This window comes from Passer domesticus, chromosome 2, assembly GCF_036417665.1.
Source record: "Passer domesticus isolate bPasDom1 chromosome 2, bPasDom1.hap1, whole genome shotgun sequence".
NCBI lineage: Eukaryota > Metazoa > Chordata > Aves > Passeriformes > Passeridae > Passer > Passer domesticus.
The window spans coordinates 63,855,060-63,861,494 of NC_087475.1; the positions used below are offsets into that span (position 1 = coordinate 63,855,060).

The window sequence follows — 6,435 nt, forward strand, 5'->3', positions numbered from 1 at the left end:
ATAAGAATATCTCAGCAAATCCTCTGCTAGCATCTTCCCTCCCCTGACAAAAGGGTGGAACACTGAAGAATTGTAGGGGAGTGTATCTCCTCACATTGAATCTGCTTTCTTGAAGGGAAAAGCTTTTCCAAACAACACACAAACTAAAAACCACCATGCCAGCTTGACCTCAGAGTACATTCAAACCTGTCCTCATTTAAACCGCCTTCAACCTAAAGCACTTTATCTTTTACTTCCATATTTTGCCCAAGGCTACGTGTGATGCTTGCAAACAGAGCAGTGTAGATGTTGCAAGCAGATAGAGACCTAAACATGGATTGTAATGCAAAAGACAAGACCTGTTAATGGTCTGTGGATAAGAAGCAGGACAAAAGGTCAACACAATTTCTAAGCAATAAGCTTTTATTTGGAAAGTTCAGCCTTTTTTGGCTCACTTACTTAAACTAATTTGTAAAAAAAATAAATTACCACTCCCCCACCCCCCCCCCAAGACTTTTCCCAGGGACTATATGGTATACACAGTATTTGCCCTAACAGAGGACTACAACCAGCATGCAGTCCTGCACCCACTCTATAAGGTTCAATTCGGTGCTTATTTCTAATGACAAATAAATCATATACTGCAGACAGTTTCTCTTGCAGCTAAAAGCAACAGGGAGTGAATGACCACCATGAACTGGTAGTCCAAAATAAATTTTGCTTATTTGCAGAAGTGAAAGAGAGCTGTCTGACTGCAGAAAGTGAAAGCACACAATTACAAGATACACTTGAAGAGGGAAAGCTGATACAGCCGTGCCTCCCTGCTGACATATGAAAATAGGCAAAACAAAGAGCTGAATGCTCAGGACACTACAGCTGCTGGACGTGAACCCTTCCCACACAATATTAACCTCTCCATATTCAGCAGTCCCCAGTGCCTTGACTTACAAAGCCACACACAACTTCCTTCCCACACTTAAGATCAAACAAACTGTATTTTTGCTGCAATAAATTTGTGTGTATGAATTTGTACAAGTGCTTTTGTGCTACACTGGTACAGGATCTTTAAGAAAGACCACTCAAAGATCCGATGGATGTCACACAACTGTCCCCACATTTCAAAATCCAGTTATGCAGCAGTACTTTCTTCCATCTTAATTCTTGTCTCTTGCAGCAGGAAAAGTAAAGTACAAACATTTCTGTGCTATCAGAAGGGATGTTTTTAACTCACACTATAAAATAATTTTAAAATGTTGTTTCACAGTTTATCAAGTTGCTCTAAGGACACTTTGCTGTCAAAATGAGAATTCTAGCCCTTACTGCCATCACCTGCCTTGCATCAGTTCTAGGAATGACATGACTGCAGAGGCAGGCGGAGCAGCCTGCTGGGCACCATGAAAATTCAACAGCCAGGAAAAAACAAACCCCTCTGACCTCCCCTAAAAGTACATCTTTTGGAGAAGTGAGAAGAACTGTGGTACTTACTAAATGTAAATTGTTTGAAATTTTTGGAACTACCTCTATCAATACAGACAATATAAAAGAAAAAAAGGAAAAATTCAATAATTTTTCATCCAATCACAAACATCTTAGTAGGGGTGTGCAATTTTAAAATATTTCTACAATATGTGTAATGAAAAACAGTTTAAAAAATATCCTGTCCCTTTCTGCTAATTTCTACACCCAGGTTGCAACCACACATCTTGATCTGTTAATGCAAGGGTTATAACACCTTGCTATGAATTTGTTAACAAAATAATTTCATTCTTCAAAACGATCCTTCACTTTAAGTGAAAGCAAACTATGCTACCAAACAACTTCTCAAGTAACTGGTTCATCACAAACTGGACAGAAACCAATTCCACACACTTCACTATGATAAACAGCAGTGTTTGGTGGGCTTATTTTTTTTAAATGCACATTAAATTTATATATCGAGAAGCATTTAATCTCATTAAAGCTTTTGTTATTTTATGCCAGCCTGAACGCAATCTAAACTGTGATTACTTTGTAACAAATAGCATATGTATCCACTTCTGTGAGAAGAATTCCAGATTCATACACTGTAGTCACATGAGGAACATGTCTTTAGAAAAAGGGTTGTTTTTTTTTTTTCTTAAGAAGAAAGGGCTACAAAGATTTGGGCCCACAGTCCACTCAGTGAAAGCATGTCAAACATATTTTTAACACAGTTTCTTTGGTTCCAGTAGTTTAAGAATTTTACAGGGGAAAAAGGTAATAACAAAGTTAAAGCCAGGCATTCCTGAGAGAAACCCATTTGCCTCCACTGTCTGAAAAAAGGCAGGAGGGGATTTTGATGCAGCAGAACTGAGAACACAGAAACACAGAGACGTCCAGGCTCTGCTGTGTGATAAGACCATCCAAAATAACCTAGATATGGTAAGTATTCTGCCCATACCACCACTTTGCTCATACTGTAGAAGTAGCTGGCTCAAACATTTTAAATTGAGATAAAAGACAGCAACAATAAAATTAGAAAGCAATCCATCAATTTCCAGATGCTCCTCATTTTGCACCTAGACCACCTCCAATTCCCTGAGAAAAGCACAAATACCAAGTGGATGCACAGCAAATGAGATGGGAAAAATTATTCGGATAAGTATAGCTGAGCCAAATAAGCTTTTGTGGGGGGTTTTTTTGTTTTGTTTGGGTTTTTTAATTTGGTTGGTTTTTTGGGGTTGGTTTGTTTGTTTTGGTGGATTTTTGGTGGGTTTTTTGTTGGTTTTTGTTTGGTTTGGGTTTTTGTTTGGGTTTTGTTTGGTTTTTTTTTTTTTTTGTTTGCTTGGGCTTTTTTGTATTTTTTTGAACCCCAACCAGTCCTGTGAGTAATGACACAAAGGAACAGGACAGCACAAGAAGCACAGGAGCATCTGGACTGTTTCTTTCTTTGACAGTGCCACTTTTAAACGTTCAGGGGACTGTGGCTTCCCTGACCCTTCAAAACACTTATAAACAAACCAAAGGAAATAAATATTAATGGGACAATACTCCCTCCCATTCTTGCTGCTCCTGTTCCTCACACCTTACTGCTGGTTTCACACCTCTACAAAGTTAAGTCAAACCAAGTGCTGGTGCAGCACACTGAACAGGATTAAGGAAAAAATCAACTATAAAATTAGAATTTTCTTCAACTAAATTAATTTCCCCACAGGAAACTGTGACTAAGGATTGCTTAGTCTTATGAAGAGCTCTATTGTTGAGCCTCCACACCACAACACATATCTACCCTGTTTTCTAAGGTTTTAGTCAAATTCCCTTTAGCACATTTGAAACCTTACATGTTTCAGTTTTATTTGAAAGTGGTTGTTTCAGCACACACAATAATGACTTCAGGTTGTTGCCCTATGTCTCCTTTAGATGGCTTTTATTAGTTCAAGTCCAATTCTGCAGCAGACACTGCCTCTCTTGCCTTTGCACAGCAGCTACCAAGACCAGCACCACCCCATCAACCTTCTATCGGCTGGCACCACAAGGGCAGCTGCCTCCACATTTGGATTTAAAAGTCAAAAGGCAAATCAAAATGAAGTTGTAGGGGTCCCCAGAGATCATCTCTTCAGAGTGGGAACACCACAAATTCATTAATTCTTGCAGATTGCTTAATGTCTCCTATGTGTTCACGCAATGAAAATAGTTTGTGTGCATACTTTACCCTGCAGGCAAACCCATAAAGAGCCACAAAAGGGTCAGAATACTTTACAACCACAAGCCTTACTTCAGAAAGTACCAGTGAAAATTTATTTCAGATAAATATACTGCTGTGTTGACATGGAAAAATGAAGATAAAAAGGGTTTTAGGCATCCATTTATTTCGGATTCCTTTCATCATATACATCTACTGCCTGGTTTCCAGAAATCTCAGGCCCTTTCAAGTGCACTTGTAATCACAGGCTTTCAGGTCTTATTAATTCATTCACATGACTCAAAATTAGAGGGCAGAGTTTTAGGTCTTGATCAGCATGGTGGGGCTGTGGCACAGCAAAGGCAACACATGCTGCTCATCTTGGTCAGACATAAGCTAACATCCAAAGAAATCCTTGCTCTCTGTGCCCACACAGCTGCCTGGAATCTTTGCTGGCAATGAACACCGAGACTGCAAGACAGAAATATGGCTGAAACTGAAAACGCCTCTACTACATAAACAGATGAAACTCACTGCACTACCAGTTTCCAAATGCAGACCTTGGAGAAAATGCCAGCCAGTGGATGGTTAAGAATTTCAGCATATTGGGCCAGATTCCAAAACCCTCAAGCCAGTTAGTAATTAACAGACATCTAGGTCCTCCACATGAAAGAAGTCTATTGTTAAAACTGTGACACAAATTTTTCCTTTCCTTTTCCTAGCCAGTCTCTGCCTATGTTTTAAGATTCCCTTAGGACTATAACAGCCTATGATTTTAGAACCTCAACTTCTCAAACAGACAATTTGTTAGACTTTTAGTTGCCAAGAATGCAAACTTGCTTACACCAGAGGTAGAACAAAATTAATTTACAGGCTTCTCAGAGACCCATAATCTCCCCTTTATTTAATTTAATACCTGGGAAAAAATTGTCTGAACAATCCTCTACCATGTCCACAATAGCAAAAGAATTACAAAACATGGTAACAAAACATACTGAGGACCTATAAATAATCTGAGTCCAATTAGTGAGCAACATACCTACGGGGAATATTAGCCTGTGTCTTCATAGATAATGATGCATTACAGCAAAATTTCTAAGATAAACCAAAGTATGCCTCACTAAAACCATTTTGTTGGTAATCAATTTGTAAAGTAGGAGAGAACTATGATCTGCATAGAACTGCCTGTTCTCTGTTCTGTTACTGAAGACAGACATGTGAATAAGAAGAGACTACATATAAACCCCAGAAACTAACCAACGTAATAAAAGAGATTATGTTAAACTTGCTTTTTGAAAGAATGAAATGCAGACACTCATCTGTAAGGGAGCAAATTAAATCACCAAGGATAACAGGGGAGAATGTGACAGAGCGGGAGCTGGCAGAAGTATTCTATGGATATGATGACACTTTAAGAAGAGTCAATAAAACAAAGAGCCAAGCCCATCAGAAAAGAACAAAAAGTTCTATCAGAATTTTAAAAAACCCATTTTCTGAATGCCCATGGCTTTCCAAAGTCTGTGGCTTTGCTGCTTTGCTGTTTGCTGGAGTTTTACTGGTGTGTCTCTACCTCGCCCAAGTCTATCTGGTCATATGAGGAAAAAGCCAAACCCCCACTGCATTCAAGGTGAAAAAACCATCCCTGGAGAAGAGAATTAGATGAATTCCTTTGGGACCAGGTTCACCTCCTCCCACTCCAAGGAGCTACTTGCACTCTGCCCGTCTATGCAATTGCTCATTTTAACTCTCGACATATGACCAGACTATGCAACGAAAGCTTAATCCAGCAGCTCAGTCAGCAGCAGCGTTCACCAGGACAGCCTGGTGTCCTCTGCTGTCCCCCGTGGGAGCGCTGCCCTCACCTCTGGGTGCAGGTTCTCAGCCAGGTGCACACTGCAGAGCCCAGGAAGCTGACGCTGCTGCTGGAGGAGAGCTGCAGGCAGGCTGCTGGGATGTCAGCTCAGCATCGCTTGTGAGCTTCTGCCACCTAACAAGTTTGGGAAGAACTGAGCTTACTGGTTCACTGGCAGAATAGGCTGCTATGTTGCAGAAAGGCTATCTTACAGTTCCAGGCTAAAAGCAAAATGAAGGAAACTCAGCATGTTTCAAAAGTGCCGCATTAATTTTATCCTAAGTCTTTAATTTAGTTTTAAGAAAGACGTATTTACCATTCTTTTTGCTTCAGATAGCAAGCAAAATCTATTAGTACTTTCTAATACATTCAGAAAATTCAAAATTTGTCTGAGGCAGGCAGTCATGGTCTTTCAAATTCTTCCAGCACAGGGCTCCATCTTCTCTGTATTTGGTTTATTCCATATATACAATTGTAAAGCCTCAAGTGTTTACTAACATTCAATATTCACAAGCACACGTATTAGTAATTCAGCAAAACAAGATTAATCTGCAAGCAGCACCTCATAACGCAGAATATTCTAAGAGCAAGAGAAGCTCGTGTTTAATTTTAAAATGAACAATTACAGGGGAGAAGTCTCTTTTGAAAAACATAATACACTACTATTTTATGGAGAGATTTGCCAGCACATCAGGAGTGCTGAGCCACCCTCTTTCCCAGCAATGTTGCTGGAAGTTGTCTCATTCCTGTCTGGGGAGCTGGGCAGTTCTCAAGGGCCGAACTTCAGCCACAGATGTAGGCACAACTGCGTAAACATTTAAAAGGTTTTACAGAAGTACAAAATAGATGCTGGACACAAAAATCTTCTGGGTCAGATGAGAGCTCCAAGTCATGTAAACACAGCATTCCCATCCCCAGAATAATCACATTTCTACCCCCCGCCACAAGATGGGCAATATCTACA

General features: G+C 39.9%; 1 protein-coding gene across 1 annotated transcript in view; it reads right to left on the minus strand.

Annotated features, from left to right (window-relative positions):
* Positions 1-5,499, minus strand: part of CAB39L (calcium binding protein 39 like) — a 59,212-nt gene extending 53,713 nt beyond the window's left edge. Inside the window, exon 1 of the mRNA XM_064408804.1 lies at positions 5,482-5,499. The gene's annotated coding sequence lies outside the window, so the exon portion shown is untranslated. The remainder of the gene's footprint in view (positions 1-5,481) is intronic.
* Positions 5,500-6,435: the final 936 nt, after the last annotated feature.